This window comes from Bubalus bubalis, chromosome 14 (genome assembly GCF_019923935.1).
Source record: "Bubalus bubalis isolate 160015118507 breed Murrah chromosome 14, NDDB_SH_1, whole genome shotgun sequence".
Lineage (NCBI taxonomy): Eukaryota > Metazoa > Chordata > Mammalia > Artiodactyla > Bovidae > Bubalus > Bubalus bubalis.
In genome coordinates this window covers 39791658-39814686 of record NC_059170.1, presented here as the reverse complement: position 1 = coordinate 39814686, position 23029 = coordinate 39791658, and the positions used below count along the sequence as shown (strand labels likewise).

The following is a 23029-nucleotide window of genomic DNA, read 5'->3' as shown; positions in this document are numbered from 1 at the left end:
ACTGCAGTCCAAGTGGTGGATAAGAGTTGCACATGACTTAGCAACTGAACAATCTTTCCTCTATGCCTTCATGACTTTTGAGAATGAATATGCTGTTGATACGAATTTTAAGGCTCACACCGGTATCATGAATGCCTTGTAATGATCACACAAATTGTGATTTTGTGTTTTTTTTTTCCATCACACAATAACCAACAATTACCATTTGGTAATTGGTAAAATGGCACCCCACTCCAGTACTGTTGCCTGGAAAATCCCATGGATGGAGGAGCCTGGTAGGCTGCAATCCATGGGGTCACTAAGAGTCGGACACAACTGAGCGACTTCACTTTCACTTTTCACTTTCATGCATTGGAGAAGGAAATGGCAGCCCACTCCAGTGTTCTTGCCTGGAGAATCCCAGTGATGGGGGAGCCTGGTGGGCTGCCGTCTATGGGGTCGCACAGAGTTGGACATGACTGAAGTGACTTAGTATAGCATAGCAACCAAACTTGCACTTTGGTAAATAAGGGAGCCAGTGGGTTGGAAGCATTTTGCCTTTAGAAGATAGCTATGTAACTTTAAGAAGTTGTTTTTAATATTATTGTGATGTATTAGTTCTAAATAATGTAGAAGCAATTTGGATTTTAAGCATGTGGTCTAGGAAAGCTCAAGAGACAGTGTCCTTTAAATAACTCAATATGGTAAACTAACATAAGTAACCAGGAGTTTAGGGAATATCTGCTCTAAGGGCTCTAAGGCTCTGTGTGTATTTTTCAAGGGAATACCCATGGGAACATGCACATCGATGGCTAAATAAATCCATGGCCTCTGACTTCGGTTAGAGTGAAAATACTCTACTGTCACGTCTTTGGTTCTCAGTTAGACAGGGGCTACTGGCCCATTTCAGCAGAGAATGGCTCAGCAGTAAACCTCTGTCCATGGGCTAACATGTACCTGTGAAGAAAGCTCTTTCAGAAAGTGACAGCAGGAAGCTAAGTGGAAAGAACCAGAAACTCCAGAAACAATCAGGTAGGCACAACAATTCCTGCCCCAACTACACCCACTGGGAGGCTTTAAACCCTGCAGGGGAGGTGGTCAGGAAGATGGTAGAATTTTCCATCACTGTGGAATCTGCTGGGAATTCAATCTGACTTTTAAGATTTCTAGGTCTCATCTCCAGATCAGATTTAAAAACTGTTATCCCAACCACCAGAATCCTCTTACTGAAAAAAAAAGTCATAATATGGATACCCTCAACCAACTGATTTGTGATTTTGCCAATTCAGCAAAAGAAGTATGTTTGATTTTATCAAATTGCAAGAATCCTCCGAAGCCCTAATTTTTAAATCCTTTCTACATCTTTAATTTCTTTATACTCAAAGGAATGCCCTTATCAATAGATTAAATTAGGAGGTTGCATCTTAATATCCCAGCTGCTCTGTACAATAAAGTTAATATATGATGTTCATTTTTTTCTTTCCCCACTGGAAAAACAATGGCCAACAATTTGCTTCGAACCTCAAATCTGTTCTTTTGGCCAAGTGAGGCTATTTCTGGAAATTTCATTGTAAAAAAATGAGCAAGTCAAGGATGGAAGATACAATTTTCTAGTAAGTCACTGCTTTCAATCCACGAGTAATTCTCATGAATAATCCTCCAAACCAGTATGACACAGGACTTTGTAGTCTGTGTTAGCTATGGCATAGGAAAAAAAAGTTTTTAATCAGCAGCCATAGATTCTGTTCCTCCAGTAACAGAATTGACAAGAAATTTCTAACATTTACTTAGGCAAATCTTTTTATTGTATCACATATATAAAGTAGAAGATCTCATTGTAATATGCTTCATACTGCTATGAAGACTGACTAGTCAAACACCTTTTGTTGTCACTGGAATGTCAGCATGTTATAATGTCACTTTTTAAAAAAATTCAAATCAGGATAAATCGGTGTTGAGCCTTGTCTTGAGTAAATTATTCCAAGATCTATATACGTCTCTCACACAGGTTTTCTGTAAAAAGAAAGAGAGAAATTAAAAATCTGTAACATCTCTTTGTTAGGAGATTGTATAAGTTTCTGTTGTAAGTTTTTATCAGAAAACATTGAAAAATGCAATCTCTTGGTGCCTCGTTTAGTTAAGAGGGTTTTAGATGGGAGAAGGCAGTGGCACTCCACTCCAGTACTCTTGCCTGGAAAATCCCATGGACGGAGGAGGCTGGTGGGCTGCAGTCCATGGGGTCACTGAGAGTCGGACATGACTGAGAGACTTCACTTTCACTTTTCACTTTCATGCATTGGAGAAGGAAATGGCAACCCACTCCAATGTTCTTGCCTGGAGAATCCCAGGGACGGGGGAGCCTGGTGGGCTGCCGTCTATGGGGTCACACAGAGTCGGACACGACTGAAGCGACTTAGCAGCAGCAGCAGCAGTAGTTGGGTGTCTTCTTTGCTCTTTTCTCAAATTAACTAAAAGGGTTGTGAACGAAGAATTGTTAATAATCAGTGTGATTAGCAGGATCCCCTGGCCCTTTCCCAGCACCCACCTTTTATGAGCAATTGTCTGGTCTTCTTCATAAAACTGAGTTGTGGGTTGTGGATAATGCCTTGGCCCGCCCATTTGACAGATGGACAGGCTAGTTTTGTGGTGGGGCCAAGGGGCTCACTCGTGAGCTGGGGAGAGAACAAAGTGGGAATAACACCTTAAAGTCCCTAAAACTGCCTTGTAAAGGCACCATTGATCATACCCTTGAAGTGCATATCCATTTTTTGGTGTCTTGAAATGTCCTTCTCAAAGACACTCTCTTTTAATGGGTGAGGAAGAATCCTCATTTTGCTAAATCCTGAAAGAGTAGACCTATGGATTCATTTAAAGTCTTATTACTAGTAAAGGCTTAAGCAATTTATCTAATTATAATGAATGACTAATTGACTAAGTAGATAAAGAACATTCTAATGTGATGTCGAGAATACCTCCTAGGTAGATAACTAGGTAGATAAAGCAAATACTGCTTTATCATCACCTCCTTTCCTATTTTTTTTGCTTTTATCTTATTAAGTAGATTTTATTACCTTTTAAGGAAATCAAACACCAAATATCATTATCATCTTTGAGTTGCACATATTATTAAAAGGGCAGAAATACTGATACTGGGGATAATTTAGGAGATATGGCTTATTCAGAGAGAATGATTTGAGATACAAATTGCCTTCTAAAGTCTACATTTATAAACAATTGGTAATCATATTTCTAGCTAATTTCACCCAGGCACAACTCGAGTCACTCATATTACCATTTGGCACTCATAAAGTGGGTGGGTTTATTTTATTTCTATCAATAATCACTATGGATGCATTTATTCATTGTGAAATTCATTCTAACTGGATTCACTAGTTTATGTAGGATGTTATCAATTCTTCAGGTAAGAACTTAGGAATAATTTCATTTCCTACTTTTAAAAATGAAATTTTCTTGCAGTTAATAACACAGTAAAATATCTGAAAGAGATGTGAGATTTTTTGGCTCTTTGAAAGATAGGAAATAACTTTTAAAGAATGGGTTAATGCATGGGTAAAAAGCAAAATACTCATCCAGTTTTAAATTCTACTCAAAACCCACAAAGCCTGGAGCTTCAACATGAGATAATGATTTTGTTGCTTTCTTTAGATCATTTTTCCCCTTTCTCCAATGATTTTTTTTTTTAATTCACTGATTCATAGAAAACAACTCCAGATCTGTAAGCCTTAGGCGATCATTTTAAAACTAGTTGAAGGGAGAACTTGACTCACTCATCTTCTTTTTCACTTGTTTTTGCTCTTTGGGGAACAAAGGTAGTACAGGGTTGTTTGAGGTCGTCCAGTCCTATGACTTTGGAAGTGAGCACATCTGAGTGCCCAGAGAGATGAAGCCAGTCACCCAGAACACACCAGACACTTCACAAAGTCCAGTGGACAGTAAGGCCTCGAGTTTGGAGGACAGAGGGCCTGCATCTGACACTGACCTTATCTTTTTCCAAATGTAATGTGGTAACTTATGATTGGGTGTTCCTAGTGGCTCAGTGGTAAGAATCTGCCTGCAATGCAGGAGATGCAGGTTTGATCCCTGGGTTGGGCAGATCCCCTGGAAGAGGGCATGGTAACCCACTCCAGTATTCTTACCTGGAGAATCTCATGAACAGAGGAGTGAGGCAGGGGTCACAGAGAGTTGGACATGATTTAGTGACTGAAAAACAACTTATCCTTATGCTTCTTTATTTTTTTAAAATTTATTTTAATTGGAGGCTAATTACTTTACAATATTGTGGTGGTTTTTGCCATCCATTCACGTGAATCAGCCATGGGTATACATGTGTTCCCCATCCTGACCCTCCCTCCTACCTCCCTCCCCATCCCATCCCTCAGGGTCATCCCAGTGCACCAGTCCTGAGCACCCTGTCTCATGCATTGAGCCTGGACTGGCAACCTATTTCACATATGATAATATACATGTTTAAATGCTATTCTCTCAAATCATCCCACCTTTGCTTTCTCCCACAGAGTCCAAAAGTCTATTCTTTACATCTGTATCTCTTTTGCTGTCTCTCATATAGGGTCATCGTTACCATCTTCCTAAATTCCATATATATGGGCTAATATACTGTATTTGTGTTTTTCTTTCTGACTTACTTTGCTCTGTATAATAGATTCCAGTTTCACCCACCTCATTAGAACTGATTCAAACACATTCTTTTTAATAGCTAAGTAATATTCCATTGTGTATATATACCACAGCTTTCTTATCCATTTGTCTGCCAATGGACATCTAGGTTGCTTCCATGTCCTGGCTATTGTAAACAGTGCTGCAATGAACATTTGGGTACATATGTCTCTTTCAATTCTGGCTTCCTTGGCGTGTATGCCCAGCACTGGGGTTGCTGGGTAGTATAGCAGTTCTAATTTCCAGTTTTTAAAGGAATATCCACACTGTTCTGAATAGTGGCTGTACTAGTTTGCATTCCCACCAACAATGTAAGAGGGTTTCTTTTTTCTGCACCCTCCCCAGCATTTATTGTTTGTAGACTTTTTGATAACAGCCATTCTGACTGGCATGAGATGGCACCTTATTGTGGTTTTGATTTGCATTTCTCTGATAATGAGTGATGTTGAGCATCTTTTCATGTGTTTGTTAGCCATCTGTATGTCTTCTTTGTCTTCTTTGGAGAAATGTCTATTTAGTTCTTTGGCCCATTTTTTGATTGGGTCACTTATTTTTCTGGAATTGAGCTGCAGGAGTTGCTTGTATATTTTTGAGATTAGTTGTTTGTCTGTTGCTTCATTTGCTATTATTTTCTCCCATTCTGAAGGCTGTCTTTTCACCTTGCTTATAGTTTCCTTCATTGTGCAAAAGCTTTTAAGTTTAATTAGGTCCCATTTGTTTATTTTTGCTTTTTTTTCCATTACTCTGGGAGGTGGGTCATAGAGGATCCTATTATGATTTATGTCAAAGAGTGTTTTGCCTATGTTTTCCTCTAGGAGTTTTATAATTTCTGGTCTTACATTTAGATCTTTAATCCATCTTGAGTTTATTTTTGTGTATTGTGTTAGAAAGGGTTCTAGTTTCATTCTTTTAGAAGTGGTTGACCAGTTTTCCCAGCACCACTTGTTAAAGAGATTTGTCTTTTCTCCATTGTATATTCTTGCCTCCTTTGTCAAAGAAAAGCTGTCCATAGGTACGTGGATTTATCTCTGGCTTTCTATTTTGTTCTATTGATCTGTTTCTGTCTTTGTGCCAGTACCATGCTGTCTTGATGACTATAGCTTTGTAGTATAGCCTGAAGTCAGGGAGGTTGATTCCTCCAGTTTCATTCTTCTTTCTCAAGATTGCTTTGGCTATTCGAGTTTTTTTTGTATTTCCATACAAATTGTGAAATTATTTGTTCTAGTTCTCTGAAAAATACTGTTGGTAGCTTGATAGGGATTGCACTGAGTCTGTAGGTTGCTTTGGGTAGTATACTAATTTTCACTATATTGATTCTTCTGATCCATGAACATGGTATATTTCTCCATCTATTTGTGTCCTCTTTGATTTCTTTCATCAGTGTTCTATCAGTCAGTTCTGTTCAGTTCAGTTGCTCAGTCGTGTCCGACTCTTTGCGACCCCATGAATCACAGCACGCCAGGCCTCCCTGTCCATCACCAACTCCCGGAGTTCACTCAGACTCACGTCCATCCAGTCAATGATGCCATCCAGCCATCTCATCCTCTGTTGTCCCCTTTTCCTCCTGCCCACAATCCCTCCCATCATCAGAGTCTTTTCCAATGAGTCAACTCTTCACATGAGGTGGCCAAAATACTGGAGTTTCAGCTTTAGCATCATTCCTTCCAAAGAACACCCAGGGCTGATCTCCTTCAGAATGGACTGGTTGGATCTCCTTACAGTCCAAGGGACTCTCAAGAGTCTTCTTCAACACCACAGTTCAAAAGCATCAATTATACTTTTCTATATATAGGTCTTTTGTTTTTTTAGGTAGATTTATTCCTAAGTATTTTTTTTTTTTTTTGCAATGGTGAATGAAATTGTTTCCTTAATTTCTCTTTCTGTTTTCTCATTGTTAGTGTATAGGAATGCAAGGGACTTCTGTGTGTTAATTTTATATCCTGCAACTTTACTATATTCATTGATTAGCTCTAGTAATTTTCCGGTGGTGTCTTTAGGGTTTTCTATGTAGAGGATCATGTCATTTGCAAACAGTGAGAGTTTTACTTCTTCTTTTCTGATATGGATTCCTTTTATTTCTTTTTCTGCTCTGATTGCTGTGGCTAAAACTTCCAAAACTATGTTGAATAGTAGTGGTGAGAGTGGGCATACTTGTCTTGTTCCTGATTTTAAGGGAAATTCTTTCAATTTTTCACCATTGAGGATAATGTTTGCTGTGGGTTTATCATATATAGCTTTTATTATGTTGAGGTATGTTCCTTCTATGCCTGCTTTCTGGAGGGTTTTTACCATAAATGGATGTTGAATTGTGTCAAAGGCTTTCTCTGCATTTATTGAGATAATCATATGGTTTTTATCTTTCAATTTGTTAATGTGGTGTATGACATTGATTGATTTGCAAATATTGAAGAATCCTTGCACCTCTGGGATAAAGCCCACTTGGTCATGATGTATGATCTTTTTAATATGTTGCTGAATTCTGTTTGCTAGAATTTTGTTAAGGATTTTTGCAACTATGTTAATCAGTGACATTGGCCTGTAGTTCTCTTTTTTGCGGGATCTTTGGTTTTGGTATTAGGGTGATGGTGGCCTCATAGAATGAGTTTGGAAGTTTACCTTTCTCTGCAATTTTCTGGAAGAGTTTGAGTAGGATAAGTGTTAGCTCTTCTCTAAATTTTTGGTAGAATTCAGCTGTGAAGCCATCTGGTCCTGGGCTTCTGTTTGTTGGAAGATTTTCTGATTACAGTTTCAATTACTGTGCTTGTGATGGGTCTGCTAAGATTTTCTATTTGTTCTGGGTTCAGTTTTGGAATGTTATACTTTTCTAAGAATTTTTCCATTTCTTCCAAGTTGTCCATTTTATTGGCATATAGTTGCTGATAGTAGTTTCTTATGATCCTTTGTATTTCTGTGTTGTCTGTTGTGATTTCTCCATTTTCATTTGTAATTTTGTTGATTTGATTCTTCTCCCTTTTTTCCTTGATGGGTCTGGTTAATGGTTTGTCTATTTTATTTATCTTCTCAAAGGACCAGGTTTCAGCTTTGCTGATTTTGGCTATGGTCTCCTTTGGGTTGTTGTGTTTTCATTTTCATTTGTTTCTATGCATATTTTGATTTCTTTTTTTATTTCTTCTGTGATTTGTTGGTTATTCAGAAGCATGGTGTTTAGCCTCCATATGTTTGCATTTTTAATAGTTTTATCCCTGTTCAGTTCAGTTCAGTTGCTCAGTCATGTCTGACTCATTGCAACCCCATGAATCGCAGCACGCCAGGCCTCCCTGTCCATCACCAACTCCCGGAGTTCACTCAAACTCACGTCCATTGAGTCGGTGATGCCATCCAGCCATCTCATCCTCTGTTGTCCCCTTCTCCTCCTGCCCGCAATCCCTCCCAGCATCAGAATCTTTTCCAATGAGTCAACTCTTTGCATGAGGTGGCCAAAGTACTGGAGTTTCAGCTTTAGCGTCATTCCTTCCAAAGAACACCCAGGATTGATCTCCTTTAGAATGGACTGGTTGGATATCCTTGCAGTCCAAGGGATTCTCAAGAGTCTTCTCCAACACCACAATTTTTTGGCATCAATTCTTTGGCGTTCAGCTTTCTTCACAGTCCAACTCTCACATCCATACATGACCACTGGAAAAACCATAGCCTTGACTAGATGGACTTTGTTGGCAAAGTAAATCTTACTGCATTGTGATCAGAAGAGATGCTTGACATGATTTAATTTTTTTGAATTTACCAAGGCTAGATTTATGGTATCTAGATATATAGCTGTGATCTATCCTGGAGAAGGTTCCATGTGCACTTGAGAAAAAGGGGAAATTCGTTGTTTTATGGTGAAATGTCCTATAGATATCAATTAGGTCTAACTGGTCCATTGTATCATTTAAAGTTTGTGTTTCCTTGCTAATTTTCTGTTTAGTTGATCTATCCATAGGTGTGAGTGGGGTATTAAAGTTTCCCACTATTATTGTGTTACTGTTAATTTCCCCTTTCATACTTGTTAGTATTTGCCTTACATATTGCAGTGCTCCTGTGTTGGGTGCATATATATTTATAATTGTTACATCTTCTTTTTGGATTGATTCTTTGATCATTATGTAGTGTCCTTCTTTGTCTCTTTTCACTACCTTTATTTCAAAGTCTATTTTATCTGATATGAGTATTGCTACTCCTGCTTTCTTTTGGTCTCCATTAGCGTGAAATATATTTTTCCAGCCCTTCACTTTCAGTCTGTATGTGTCCCTAGGTTTGAGGTGGGTCTCTTGTAGACAACTTATATAGGGGTCTTGTTTTTGTATCCATTCAGCCAGTCTCTGTCTTTTGGCTGGGACATTCAATCCATTTTCATTTAAGGCAATTATTGATAAGTATGATTCCATTGCCATTTACTTTGTTGTTTGGGGTTTGAGTTTATAAGCCTTTTCTGTGTTTCCTATCTAGTGAAGATCCTTTAGCATTTGTTGAAGAGATGGTTTGGTGGCACTGAATTCTCTGAGCTTTTGTTTGTCTGTAAAGCTTTTGATTTCTCCTTCATATTTGAATGAGATCCTTGCTGGGTACAGTAATCTGGGCTGTAGGTTTTTCTCTTTCATCACTTTAAGTATGTCCTGCCATTCCCTTCTGGCTTGAAGAGTTTCTATTGAAAGATCAGCTGTTATCCTTATGGGGATCCCCTTGTGAGTTATTTTTTGTTTTTCCCTTGCTGCCTTTAATATTTGTTCTTTGTGTTTGATTTTCATTAATTTGATTAATATGTGTCTGGGGTGTTTCACCTTGGGTTTATCTGGTTTGGGACTCTTTGGGTTTCTTGGACTTGGGTGGCTATTACCTTCCCCATTTTAGGGAAGTTTCAAACTATTATCTACTCAAGTATTTTCTAATGGTCTTGCTTTTTGTCTTCTTCTTCCGGGACTCCTATGATTCAAATGTTGGGGTGTTTTACATTGTCCCATAGGTCTCTGATATTGTCCTCTTTTCTTTCAATTCTTTTTTTCTTTTTCCCTCTCTGCTTCATTTGTTTCCACAATTCTATCTTTCACCTCACTTATCCTATCTTCTGCCTCAGTTATTCTACTGTTGGTTTCCTCCAGAGTGCTTTTGATCTCAGTTATTGCATTATTCATTATTGATTGACTCTTTTTTATTTCTTCTAGGTCCTTGTTAAACTTTTCTTGCATCTTCTCAATCCTGCCTTAGGTTAGAGCTTTTTGTGGGGAAGTTCTCTCTCTCTCTCTCCTCTTTTTTTCTCTCCCCCCCCCCACCCCGGCTATCCCATGGTTTGTTTTGCTATCTCACATTTCAGTTCAGTTCAGTTCAGTCACTCAGTCATGTCCGACTCTTTGCAACCCCATGAATCACAGCACGCCAGGCCTCCCTGTCCATCACCATCTCCTGGAGTTCACTCAAACTCACGTCCATTGAGTCGGTGATGCCATCCAGCCATCTCATCCTCTGTCATCCCCTTCTCCTCCTGCCCCCAATTCCTCCCAGCATCAGGGTCTTTTCCAATGAGTCAACTCTTCGCATGAGGTGGCCAAAGTACTGGAGTTTCAGCTTTAGCATCATTCCTTCCAAAGAACACCCAGGACTGATCTCCTTTAGAATGGACTGGTTGGATCTTCTTGCAGTCCAAGGGACTCTCAAGAGTCTTCTCCAACACCACAGTTCAAAAGCATCAATGCTTCAGCACTCAGCTTTCTTCACAGTCCAACTCTCGCATCCATACATGACCACTGGAAAAACCATAGCCTTGACTAGATGGACCTTTGTTGGCAAAGTAATGTCTCTGCTTTTGATTATGCTATCTAGGTTGGTCATAACTTTTCTTCCAAGGAGTAAGCGTCTTTAATTTCATGGCCGCAGTCCCCATCTGCAGTGATTTTGGAGCCCCTCAAAATAAAGTCAGCCACTGTTTCCCCATCTATTTGCCTTGAAGTGATGCCATGATCTTAGTTTTCTGAATGTTGAGCTTTAAGCCAACTTTTTCACCTTCCTCTTTAACTTTCATCAAGAGGCTTTTTAGTTCCTCTTCATTTTCTGCCATAAGGGTGGTATCATCTGCATATCTGAGGTTATTGATAGTTCTCCCAGCAATCTTGATTGCAGCTTGTGCTTCTACCAGCCCAGAGTTTCTCATGATGTACTCTGCATAGAAGTTAAATAAGCAGGGTGACAATATACAGCCTTGACATACTCCTTTTCCTATTTGGAACCAGTCTGTTGTTCCATGTCCAGTTCTAACTGTTGCTTCCTGACCTACATATAGGTTTCTCAAGAGGCAGGTCAGGTGGTGTGGTATTCCCATCTCTTTCAGAATTTTCCACAGTTTATTGTGATCCACACAGTCAAAGGCTTTGGCATAGTCAATAAAGCAGAAATAGATGTTTTTCTGGAACTCTCTTGCTTTTTCAATGATCTAGCAGATGTTGGCAATTTGATCTCTGGTTCCTGACAGAATGTGGTCCACTGGAGAAGGGAATGGCAAACCATTTCAGTATTCTTGCCTTGAGAACCCCATGAACAGTATGAAAAGGCAAAATGATAGGATACTGAAAGAGGAACTCCCCAGGTCAGTAGGTGCCTAATATGCTACTGGAGATCAGTGGAGAAATAACTCCAGAAAGAATGAAGGGATGGAGCCAAAGCAAAAACAATACCCAGCTGTGGATGTGACTGGTGATAGAAGCAAGGTCCGATGCTGTAAGAGCAATATTGCATAGGAACCTGTAATGTTAGGTTCAAGAATCAAGGAAAATCGGAAGTGGTCAAACAGGAGATGGCAAGAGTGAATGTCAACATTCTAGGAATCAGTGAAGTAAAATGGACTGGAATACGTGAATTTAAATCAGATGACCATTATATCTACTACTGTGGGCAGGGATCCCTTAGAAGAAGTGGAGTAGACATCATGGTCAACAAAAGAGTCTGAAATGCACTACTGGGATGCAATCTCAAAAACGACAGAATGATCTCTGTTCGTTTCCAAGGCAAACCATTCAATATCACAGTAATCCAAGTCTATGCCCCAACCAGTAATGCTGAAGAAGCTGAAGTTGAAGGGTTCTATGAAGACCTACAAGACCTTTTAGAACTAACACCCCAAAACTATGTCCTTTTCATTATAGGGGACTGGAATGCAAAAGTAGGAAGTCAAGAAACACCTGGAGTAACAGGCAAATTTGGCCTTGGAATATGGAATGAAGCAGGGCAAAGACTAATAGAATTTTGCCAAGTGAATGCACTGGTCATAGCAAACACCCTCTTCCAACAACACAAGAGAAGACTCTACACATGGACATCACCAGATGGTCAACACCGAAATCAGATTGATTATATTCTTTGCAGCCAAAGATGGAGAAGCTCTATACAGGCAACAAAAACAAGACTGGGAGCTGACTGTGGCTCAGATCATGAGCTCCTTGTTGCCAAATTCAGACTTAAATTGAAGAAAGTAGGGAAAACCACTAGACCATTCAGGTATGACCTAAATCAAATCCCTTATGATTATACAGTGGAAGTGAGAAATAGATTTAAGGGACTAGATCTGACAGATAGAGTGCCTGATGAACTATGGACTGAGGTTCATGACACTATACAGGAGACAGGGATCAAGACCATCCCCATGGAAAAGAAATGCAAAAAAGCAAAATGGCTGTCTGGGGAGGCCTTACAAATAGCTGTGAAAAGAAAAGAAGTGAAAAGCAAAGGAGAAAAGGAAAGATATAAACATCTGAATGCAGAGTTCCAAAGAATAGCAAGAAGAGATAAGAAAGCCTTCTTCAGCAATCAGTGCAAAGAAATAGAGGAAAACAACAGAATGGGAAAGACTAGAGATCTCTTCAAGAAAATTAGAGATACCAAGGGAACATTTCATGCAAAGATGGGCTCGATAAAGGACAGAAATGGTATGGACCTAACAGAAGCAGAAGATATTAAGAAGAGGTGGCAAGAATACACAGAACTATACAAAAAAATCTTCATGACCTAGATAATCACAATGGTGTGAACACTGACCTAGAGCCAGACATCCTGGAATGTGAAGTCAAGTGGGCCTTAGGAAGCATCACTATGAACAAAGCTAGTGGAGGTGATGGAATTCCAGTTGAGCTATTTCAAATCCTGAAAGATGATGCTGTGAAAGTGCTGCACTCAATATGCCAGCAAATTTGGAAAACTCAGCAGTGGCCACAGGACTGGAAAAGTTCAGTTTTCATTCCCATCCCAAAGAAAGGCAATGCCAAAGAATGCTCAAACTACCGCACAATTGCACTCATCTCACATTAGCTCCCTCAGATTGCCCTCAGGGCATTCAGGCTGGGTCCTTACCCTAAGCAATGCAGCCTGTGCCTCCCTGTTCAGCCCCTGCTGGTGGTGGAGGCGAGCATCTGGGCTACTTCTCCACTGAGAGTTGCAGTTAGGCACGTAATCTGTGGTTTTTATTTATTTATTTTTCCCTCCTGGTTATGTTGCCCTCTGAGATTCCAAAACTCCCCACAGACCCCAGTGAGAGGGTTTTCTGGTGTTTGGAAACTTCTCTTTTATGACTCCTTGCCCAGAATGGGTGTCCATCCCTAACTCTTTGTCTCTTTTTTTATCTTTTATATTTTGTCCTACCTCCTTTCAAAGACAATGGGCTGCCTTTCTGGTGCCTTGTGTCCTCTGCCAGCGTTCAGAAGTTGTTTTGTGGTATTTGCTCAGTGTTCAAATGATATTTCGATGAATTTGTGGGGGAGAAAGTGGTCTTGCCGTTCTATTCCTCCACCATCTTAGGACTGCCCACCTCCCCTTATGCTTCTTTAATCTGAAAACAAACAACCTTGCAGGGTTTTTCTCTCTATGTAAAAGCAAATTTTAAAAAATCAAATTTCTCTGTTAATAAAATACCTTTATTTTTCTCTAAAATCTCTGAGTTAGAAAATTTAGCAAACAAGTAGAATTTCCATTTGTCAGGCCCAGGGTCCATGGTCTGGTTGCTGACCCTTCTGAGTAGCGCTTATTCCGACATGCTGAAATCCAAGGATAATTGCTCAGAAGGTTGGCGGTAAGGTGTATCCTTTTCAAGGGCTGCAGGATTCTGAAGATGGAGCCTCTTGAAGGAATGCCTCTATATGACGGGACATCAGATGGTGATGTATATAATTTTAGATGAAGATTCTGCCTGTAGCTTCTTCCATCAGGCCACATCTATTTATGCAAGCATTTATTTATATCCCATCTTGTTTCCTGAGGGATGTGTGGCCACACCACACTCCACACAAGGCCAGCATTTCTGCCCAAGTTTAGACACGCCTTCTGCAATATTTAGAGACTCTAAGTGCATCATTAATTCTGAGGCATCTAGCTATTTTGAGTCATTAAATACTACCCCGACCTGCAGGACAGTCCCTAAGGCATAAATGCAGAGGAAAAAAATGAATAAGTTATGAAAGTCATAAGCAAAAAAAAAGATAGAGTTAAAAAAAAATACAAAAGCAGAAAATAAGAAAAGTGGCTAAGTATCCAAATAGCCATATTTTTAAGCAATATTTCACTTATACAAAAATCAATTCAAATCCATGTCCTCAAATTCTAATAATCTACTTTATACTAATAAGTATCAACATCTTGTCTCACTTAGCAAAATGTTAATGCAATGCAAATGGTATTTCTCTGTCTTAAATAAATGTACTCCACTTGACTATAAATTAATAGAAATAGATCCAATTATAAGACTTTAAAATATTCCCTCTTTTAAAACCAACTTCTAAATTATATAATGTAGAAATGTAGAAAGAAAACAGAATACATCATTGGGTCAATATCTTGCCGTAAACATCTCAAATTAATTATTAACTTCCTACAATCAACTAATTTATTTTGGTCTGCTAAAACATAAAGGATGCCAGATGAATTGTTGTTAATTACATCAATAGCATCTGTAATGCTGTATATTTTCCAGCGAGCTTTCATTAGCTCTATTTATACATGTACTATTATAAACATAGTATGTATTGGTTTTTTTCTAGAACCGTAGTCAGCAAGGAAAGAAGAACTATCAGAAATGAAGAAGTAGGGTAAGAATGGTATAGTTCAACAGAGGGTTAGTGATGACACAGGAAATAGTTGTTTGGAAAGCAGTTCACCTTCCCTTCGGCCAGTGTTTCCTCGCAGTCTCGGGCTCTCTTGTTCTCAGGAATTGCCTGCAACAGCGTGTCTCAGATGTTAGTACACGTAGAAAATACCTGAGGATCTTGCTAGAATGAAGATTTGGATTCTGAAGGTCTTGCATGGGACTCTTGAATCTGAATTTTTGACAACCTCCTAGATGATGATGCCAAGAAACTGTTTGTACACCAGTGCTGTAGGGTGATAAATCTCAGATGTGGTCATGTGGTCTCCTATCCACCTGCTACAGATTCATTAGATGGCTTAGCTTTTAAAAACTGCAGAATTCTAGAGATGACGCCCAGACCCAGTGAATCTAAATTCCAAGGCGAGGACAGAATTCAGCAAGCCCTCCACATGGCAGTCTCTGCCCTGCAAAGCTTGAGGAATTGGGGAATCCTCAGGTCTGTGCATTTAACCCTAAATGTGTGACCTGAGAGTCAAAGGTAACTTTCAGAAAATAATTAGATGACTACAGGCTGCCAAGAAGAGAACTGGTACCGATAATTACTACCTGAAAGATGAAATTCCAGATCATTAACTTTTTAAGATAACTGTCATCTTTCTTGTTTGATGCTTTTACTCCTAGAGCGGGAGTCCTGTGGTAGTAAAACCCACCCAGTGATTAAGTTGGTCTGGGCTGGGGGTCCAAGAATTTGTGTTTCTAAGTTCCTGAAGGATGCCGATACTGCTGGTCTGGGGACCACATGTGGTCCTGCATGACTACATGATCTTGATAACTCACAAAACATAGAATGTTGATGTCCTGTTGGATTTATTTATTCAATCCAAGTATCATTTAAAGATGAATACAAACTGAGACGGTCCATTGGGCTAAAGAAAGAATTACGAAATAGAATCTCTGCAATTAAAGGAGATAGGTTATAGCTAACATATAACATCATTTGATGATACCTCAAGGTCAGTCAGTCACCTGCTAAAATGAATGTTATGCCCACTTTAGGGATTCTGAGAATTCAGTGTGGCCTAGATTAGCTTATATTGTTTTAATTAAGAATATGGTACTGCAATGTTCCTGTTTGCAGTGATAACAGATTGAAAGAACTTTAATTCAATATTTGCTGACTTTGGTCCCTTTCTATGGAGGAAGTTATATCTTACAAATACATGATGACTTTGTTCCTTTCTTTCCAATTCTTTAATTTTTAATGCATTTCATTTTGTTTCTGATGTGATTTTTAAAAAATGTTGCAACATATCACATGATTCTAAAACAGGCTGCTGCAGTGCTTGATCTGAGTGTGCCCTTTCATATCCATTCATGGGGAGGTTTAGGGAATGCCCTTCTCTCAGGTCTCATTCACTCAGACTCTGATATGAAGGGTGTTGAAATTACATAATGAACAGCCTTTTTCAAAAATAAATACATAGACTTAAGTATATCATGTCTTTTATGTTTATGTTTAAAGATGCACTGGGAAAAGTCTTACGGCCAATCTGTCCCCAAGCCATCTGATTCTCACTTTCAATCCCCATAAGATTTAACCCCTGACTTCTGTATATTTCCAGAAATTTTATTTGCTTATTAAAACATATATGAATAATATATAATGCTATTTTAGATCTTTTCTCATAAAATAGTTTCATAAAATACATATTTCCTATACCTTTATTTTATTCACCTAAAACATATATGTTTGTATATATATATACATATATATATACATATATATGTGTATATATGTATATATATCTCAGATGGTAAAGAATATGCCTAAAACGCAGAGTTCAAACCCTGGGTGGGGAAGATCCCCTGAAGAAGGGAATGATGGCTAGTCACTCCAGTATTCTTGCCTGGAGAATTCCATGACAGAGGAGCTTGGTGAGCTACAGCCTATGGGGTCCCAAAGAGTCAGACATGACTGAGTGACTAACACACACACACACACACATATATAATATATAATATATAATATGTATGTAGATAGATATAGATATTAGAGATTTTCCATACAATATTCAGCTATTTAATTCTTTCAAATTTCTACTCTACAGATTCATACCTCTGCACAGATTCATCATAATTTATTTGACCAGTTTCCTGTCAGAGGACATTAAGGTTGTGTGCTATCATAAGCCAGACTCCAACAAATGACCTAGATCATATGTCACTTTTATTGTTGTTCAGTTGCTAAGTCATGTCAAACTCTTTGACTTGACTTAGCTCTAACCCATGGACTGCAGTAAGCCAGGCTCCTCTGTCTTCCATTATCTCCTGGAGTTTGTTCAGATACATGTCCATTTAGTCACTGATACTATCTAACTATCTCATCCTTATCCTTTTGCCTTCAATCTTTTCCAGCATCAGGGTCTTTTCCAATGAGTCAGTTTTTCCCATCAGGTGACTAGAGTATTGGAGATTCAGCTTCAGCATCCATCATTCCAATGAATATTCAGGGTTGATTTTCTTTGGGACTGACTGGCTTGATCTCCTTCTAGTCCAAGGGACTTGCAAGAGTCTTCTCCAGCACCATATTTTGAAAGCATCAGTTCTTCAGTGCTCAGCCTTCTTCATGGGCATTGTGCTGAGTAAAAACTGTCAGTCTGAAAGGTCATATATCATATGTTTCCATTTACACAACATTCTCAAAATGGCAAAATTATATAGATGGAGAGCAAATTAGTATTTGCTGGGGTTGAGGAAGGTAGGGCTGGGTGGAAGGGTGTGTCTATAAAAGCACAGCACAAGGAGACATTTGGGGTGATGGCACAGTATGTATTTTGATTGCAGTCATGGTCATACAAACTACACTTGTTATAAAATGTCACAGAACTACACTAGATGTTGTACCCGGAAAACATCCACATTTTGCTATTACACTATAATTATGTGCACTGTAACCACAGAGGGAGCCTGGGCAAAGCCACAGGGACCCCTTCTGTCTCATCTCTGCGACTTCCTGTGAATCTGTAATTATCTGACAATGAAAAGTTTGTTAATTAAATCAAAAGCCAAGATAATTTTTACTACTAATGACTGCACCACAACCCAAATCCGGCATTATAACATAGAATTAACATACTGAATAAACAGCTTTTATTTATATAAACACCCAATAATAATGGGAAAATATTCCTTTCCCAGTAACATCGGGAAGACAAACCACATAAGATTAGCATTAGAAAAGTGACAATATCTGTGTGAAGACAACTTTTAAAACTTTTGAACAATGGAAAATTATGAACATGCCAGATAACAAGATCTAACATCAGAGATGCTTTGCCTTCATTTAATATGTAAATTTAAGATTATCCCCCACCAATAGCAACAGATTTTTAGCAAGGATTAATTAACCTTGTTCTAAAGTTCATGGGAAAAAAACCACAAATACATAAAAACTGGGGTACTGAGTACTTAAAAAATCATTGGATGGTGAAGAGTCATTCTAACAAATATTAGAACATTTAAAAGTGTCAATAAGTAAAACAGTTGGTTACTGCCATGTGTATAGGCAGAAAAAAATTATAGAACAGAGAGGAAAATCTAAAAATTGAGTTAAACTTATGCAATATTGTATATGCATTTTTTAAAAGTCAAATCAGTAGAGAAGTGAGTTCTACATATGGTGATGGTGGGCTCATATATTCAACTCTTCTAATGAAGAGGACAATAAAAGTTAGGGAAAAAAATCTTAAAAATCAGATTGGTTTGATCAGTTATCAGAGATCTAACAACACAATGAAAAATTATGATGCCAAGATATGAGATAAAAAGGAAACACTGGAGGTGAGCTGGAACCTCAGGCAGCTTTACAGCTAGAAGCATCTTCAAGTAAGAGGTATTGTGTCCTAGAGGCTGAGAGCATAAGAGCAGACACCACAGAACAGTAGGGCTGGGCCATGGGGTTCAGAGGAAAAGCACGTTCAAAAATGTGGACACGGCTGTCATTGTAAGGGAGGCAGTTTTCTTTGGTGACCTTGCTCACTGTTCCTTCCCAGTCCACCTAATCAAGCCCTTCTAATGAGCTGTGGACAGCTGGTACCTGCTGGGCGCTAGCACTCTCACACACTGCGTCCCTGGGCATGAATGATGGACATTCCTCCTTTCAGTCATTATTATACTTTGAAAAGAGATGCAAATGCTCAATGTTGCTACTTTCGAGGCTAATAATGAGATTCCTAAGTCCTGGCACTTAAGCATTAGATAAAAATTGAATGAGAGTGAGAAGTTTTAGAGTCTACTCACATACCCCATCTATCTGACAGCAACTGCAATTAAATACTGGAAATCCCAACACCAAAAGAAGAAAATGAAAAAAAGGAGTGAAATGAGGGAGGGAGAGAGGGACAGAGCAGGAATCAGAAAGGGAGAAAGGATGCTGAATGCCGTCTCTCAAGGGCAGCAGAGCCCAGGGGCCCCAAGAACAATGGAGCAGGATCTGCAAAAACGCTGTCACCACACTGGACACCTGGAACTAACATAATACTGTAAATCAACTACACTTCAATAAAAACAAAATCAAATCCATTAAACAAGAAAAAAGTCTGTGCTCCTTTTTATAGCTCAGCAGCATTCCATGGAACAAATGGGCCAGTAGTTTTTGGCTAAAATTCATCTCTTAAAAAGCATTTTTAGTTTTTTCCAGTTTCCTGTTATTTCAGAGGGAGCTGCTGTGAAGACCTATGTACAGGTTTCTGTGTGAACAAATGTTTTCATTTCTCTGGCATCAGTGCCCAGAGGTGTGATGGGTGGGTAGCATGCAAAGTATATGTTCAGTTTGGGAAAAAATTTCTCCAACTGTTTTCCAGAGTGGCTGAATCAGTTAGAGGGGAGAGTAAAAAATATGCTTTCACCCTCTCTGGTTTATAATATAATCGTCTCCAGTATTTCCTCTACATATATGGAGAGGCGTATCAGAACGTCATTAATCTGTGCTTCACCTGTCAAACGAGACTGAAAACAGCACATGAGAAGGAAAGGTTATTGTGTTCAACCATATTTTGCTTACTGTGTGCTTTCTTTCTTCCTGATATTCTAAGGCCTCTTCTTCCATCATTTCTTTTCTGTTGAGAGAATTTCCTTTGAGTGTAGGTATGACACATCCTTCTAGTTTTTTTTTTTTCACTTAGGAAAAGATGTTTTCCTTTGTCTTTAGTTTTTAGAAGTTTAACTAGGATGTATCCTGTTCAGGCTGATGGGTCTTTGGCTGAACTTGGGAAATTTCCAGCCATTCTTTCTTTGAGTACTTTTCAGTCCCACATTCTTCCCTTCTGGTGTCCAGTGAGGCAAACGTTAAACCTTTTGTCTAAGTTCCACTTGTCTCAGAGGCTAAGTTCATTTTCTTTTTTTTCAGCCTATTTTCTCTCTGTTGTGCCAATTTCTATTGTTCTTTCTTCAAGTGTACTAATTCTTCCTTCTGCTCTCTCTGATCTATTGTTGAGTTCATTCATTGAATTTTTTCTTTGTTACTGTATTTTTCAGGCTTAAAATCTGTTTCTTCTTTATATCTTCTGTTTCAATGTTGAGACAGTCTACTTTCTCATTTGTTTCAAGTGTGCTTCATTGAAGCAATTTTCTGTTGGCCAGTGGAGCATCTTTTTCAGAGAATTCTACCATCTGTGTTGTCTGACTGAGCGACTGAACTGAACTGAACTGAACTGATCATCTTTCCTTGTTCACATTCAGATTTTCCTGGTTCTTGATGGGACTGACTTTTGGATGAATCCTGGGACTCTGGGTGTGGTGTCATGAGACCGTGGCTCTTAAATATTCTATCAGCAATGATCCCACAGCCTTGGGTAAGGGTGTGCCCAACTTGTTACTTCTAGTCAATGGGGAGTCTCAGTTCCCCGCTTGGCCAGGGTGAAGGGGTCCTTGTTACTGCCGGGGGGTGAGGTTCCCTAGGACTGACCCCACTCTGGCTGACAAGCAAAGGTGCCCCATTCCTCCCCCTCCTCCACTGTGTGACTTCAAGGGTAGTATATGAGGGGGACCCTGTGTACAAGGGACAGCAATAGGAGTCCCTGGGTTGGAAGGCAGGGGGCACAGGGCAAGATGAATAAATCTGTCTGCCCTTGTGATGGTTGATTTTCTCTTCTTTTTTTTTTATTTCAGTGTTTCATTCTTAGGTTGTTTTCAGTATTTAAGCAACTGTGTTTGTTTCAGTACTGGTATCTATGTACCTGAAAGACGCTTACTGTCTTTTACTAATTACAAGCTTCTTCTTTTTCTTTTTTTTTATTTTTAAACTTCTGAAGTTCATCTGAATTCTATTACCATTTTTAAGTATTTATTTTATTCCTACATAAGCCCCAATGTTTATTAAACTCTGTAGCTACTGGCTAATATAGTCAGATAATGGGTTGTACATAATTAAGCTGATTTTTACATCTCACCAGAAACAGGCACAACTCTAGAAACAGGCACTCACAATGTACATGGGGAAGACTCTGTACGATAATTTAAGGGCCCCATAGATGTTGCACTCAGCTCATCCAAGTGTGCAGCTTCTGTCATGCCCTTGGTTCATTGATAAAAATGTTGGGGAATGACATTCACAATCTTTCTGGAAACTGCTTTGTTTGTTGTAGCTCCAAGAATGAACCACTCATATATTTTACATTCTAAGACTTGGGTTAGACAAATCAAATAGAACTGAAAATAATTTGATAAGAGACAGCTGTGACTATCTAAAAGCATGGCTATTAAAATCCTTTCAGTCCTTTCATTCCACATGAATGTAATCATGCTTTATTTATGTGGCAGAATTGATTAGCAGTCTATTGAAGGTACATTCACAGAGTTCCTTTAATTCAGAAAATAATCACCATCTCCTCACACCAGACAAACCTAAGTTCCTCCAATCTTCTCAGCTTTATAAAAGGTAATGAAATGATCCATTTTTTCCCCAAGAAATAATCTATTGAGGGGAATGGATAAAATTAATTAAATTATAACACATGTAAATGCTTATCTCAAAGTAGCATATTTTCCCCATAGCCTCCACAAAGTTTCCACATTTTAACATTTATTTTTAATTGGAAGATAATTGCTTATAGTGTTGTGTTGGTTTCTGCTGCATAAAATGTGAGTTGACCATTAGTATACATATATCCCCTCCCTCTCATCCTGCCTCCCACCCACCCCCACATCCCAGAGCACCTGGCTGAGTTCCCTGTGCTACATAGTAGCTTCCCACTGTGTGTGTGTGTGTGTGTGTGTGTGTGTGCACATGTGTGTTTTAGTTGCTCAGTCGTGTCCAATTCTCATAGGCTTCCATATTTTCTCTGACTCTTACTCCAGAACAAAAGTTTCCTCTGGCATTCTGTTTGCTGCAAGAATAAACTCAGATTTCTCCTGACATTCAGGAGCCCAGCAAGCCCATCACACAGAATTCTATTTTGCCCCAAAGTCAATTTCCTGTTCCAGCCCCCGTGATCCAGTCATGACAGGAAGATCTGATTCATTTATTTTCTTTTTTGAGTAGGACTGCATTTTATGGATATACAGTTTACTTATGTATTAACCCATCAATGGCCATTTGGTTTGTTTACAATTTGTCTGTCACAAATAAAGCTGCTATGAACATCCCTGGATCTAAATGTAAGAGCTAAAGGAATGAAAACTCTAAAATAAAATATATTTTCTTTGGTTTTACAGATATTTCTTAATTATGAAATAAAAAGCAAGGACTACAAGAGAAAACAAATCATTGATGCATACTTACCAAAATTAAGACCCTCTTCAAATGACATGGTAAAGAAAATGAAAAGGAGAGCTACACACTGGAAGAAAATATGTGTGAAATGTATGCTCAAGAAAAAAATCTGTTTTTAAAATATATGAAGATCTCTTACAACTGACTAACCACAGGATAAAATAATTTGAAGAAATAAACAAAGATTTGAATAGATTCTTCACCAAAGATGATATATGGATAACTACCACATGAAAAAAAATGTTCAACATAGTTCTTCATTATGGAAATAGAATTAAAACTGCAATAAGATACCCTTATATGTCCACTTGAATGTCTAAGATCAAAGAGTGACCACACCACCTGTGTACGAGGATGTGAGCAATTGGAGCTTGCTTTTGCTGCTGGGCACATGTAAGAGGGTACATCTTGCATCTGCCTTGGGAAATACTTGGCAGTTTCTTAGAAGTTAGGCATAAAGCTACCCCATGACCCGCACACTCTGTTCCTGGACATTTACCCATATCTATATGAAGATTCCTAGCTTT

At 38.8% G+C, this 23029-nt stretch overlaps 1 long non-coding RNA gene across 1 annotated transcript; it reads left to right on the top strand.

The window, feature by feature from the left end:
* The first annotated feature begins 710 nt into the window (after positions 1–710).
* LOC123329211 lies at positions 711–22794 on the top strand. The gene is made up of 2 exons (XR_006544550.1): positions 711–1011; positions 22445–22794. It is a non-coding gene; the product is annotated as an uncharacterized LOC123329211 (long non-coding RNA).
* The last annotated feature ends 235 nt before the right edge of the window (positions 22795–23029 follow it).